Consider the following 2,035-nt stretch of genomic DNA (forward strand, 5'->3'; position numbering starts at 1 on the left):
TTACAAGAAGACACCAAACGGTTTTTACCGTAACATAACTGTGTCTCCTAGTAATTTTCAAGTTTACATTATTTCCTATAGTTGTTTAGGAGATCAGTTACACTTTGTGATAAATAATTTTTTATTTTCTTCCCTTTTTTATTTACCTTTGTCAGTGAGAACTTAGGAGGACAAAGCAGAACATGAGCACAGGCCTCCTCTTTCTATAATCAAATACCAGATGCTATGACCAGTGCTCAGATGAATTGCTCTTTTGCACACAAGAGTTTGTAGCTAAACAAGAAATAAATGATAGGATGAGAACTGTAGGTACAATGAGTCTCAGCTGGATAGCTAGTTTCCTTCCAAAACTTTTATAGATCTCAGAGTGAAACAGGATTGAGTCAATAAACCAGGCCATGACTTATAAGGCATATCTGCTTGTTGCTGCAGATAGGCACTGAAGTCTTATGGTAAGGTGGATAGAACTTACAGTTTGAATCTGAGATCTGTAGTTTACTTTCTGGGTAACTTTGGTGCAGTTATCTTTTCTTACTGGAACTCCATTCTTTATGCAGAAAATCAGTACTTAACTGAACAGTGGAGTCCCTGGGTGGTGCACATGGTTAATGAGCTTGGCTGCTAACCAAAAGACTGGAAGTTCAGGTCCACCCAGAGCTGCCTCAGAAGAAGGGCCTGACGATCTTCTTCAGAAGAATCAGCCACTGAAAACTTCTATGGAACACAGCTCTACTCTGACACACATGCAGTTGTCATGGGTTGGGGTTGACTGGATGGTTGATACAAGTACTATATGAAAGAGAGGATTATAAAGCTCCACACAAGAGGGGATCTTTCTACAGAAATATAGTTAGCAATTTGGCATATTAAAATGCCTTCTTCCACAGCTAATCCATCTCAAATGCTGAGAACTCTAAAGTCAAGGCATAACTTGACCCATGAGGTTAAAAGAGCAATTTTGTTCAGCAACCACTAATTAGTTAGTCCAGAAAAAAATAGAACCGTGTTGCTTATTTTCTTGTAGACTATGTTCCTACATTCTGATCTGGGAAGGAAGATACAGAAAATGTGGGAGGGGAAGCCCTCTTGCTATAGTTCAGAAATTGAGATAGATAGAAAATTGGTCATTATATTACGTACGATGAATAAATAAAAAATACTTTGTTTTAATTACAGAACTTAATTTCAGGGCGAGAACTTGGAGATCCAAAGATCATAATATTATATGGAAATACTGAGAATGAATTTATCTTTCCATTGATGGTACCAATGGAAGATTATGACAAACTTAGAAACAGTGTTAGCTAGATATCAAGAAATATCAGATACATCCAGATTATATTGGATTCTATGGTTAATATTTTGCAAATATCCATCACTTCCTAAGGCAAGCCAATTTTTCCGAAGTTCCTTTGCTGACCCAAAAGGAGTGGGCTATGAATTATATTGGATTAGGTTGTGGGAATTTGTATTGAGTTAATGAATATAAGAAAGGAAAAAGAGGTTTCAAAGGTAAGATGCAGTGTAGTAGATTTTCTAAAGAAAGTAATAAATGAATTTACATGGTAGTGCTCCTCATTGTTCCCCATCTCCTGAAGTCAGGATGTGAGGGTGGAAAAATTGTAATACCTGTTCTAGTCCAGGCAGGTAGGTTCACTATACCAGGAAACTTTTGAGCATCTCTGGGTCTTGTGAAGAGAACCGTCCTTGCAATTATAAATAGATATATGGATTTTAAAAGCTAACATTTAGTGGTTTGGGTTCATGTGATTTTTTTTTCTTTTAATTTAACAAATGTTAGGAGCTATTAGATATATGGAGATGGATACATCCCAGTATTTATCTTCAAAACTTTATCATTATAGACCCGTTGCTGTCGAGTGGATTCTGACTCATCGCAACCCTACAGGACAGAGTAGAATTGCCCCATAGAGTTTCCAAGGCTGTAATCTTTATGGAAGCAGACTACCACAATTTTCTCTCATGGAGCAGCTGGTGGGTTCCAACCACCAATCTCTTGGTTAGCAGTTGAGCT

This window comes from Trichechus manatus, unplaced genomic scaffold (assembly GCF_000243295.1).
Source record: "Trichechus manatus latirostris isolate Lorelei unplaced genomic scaffold, TriManLat1.0 scaffold00014, whole genome shotgun sequence".
Taxonomy (NCBI): domain Eukaryota; kingdom Metazoa; phylum Chordata; class Mammalia; order Sirenia; family Trichechidae; genus Trichechus; species Trichechus manatus.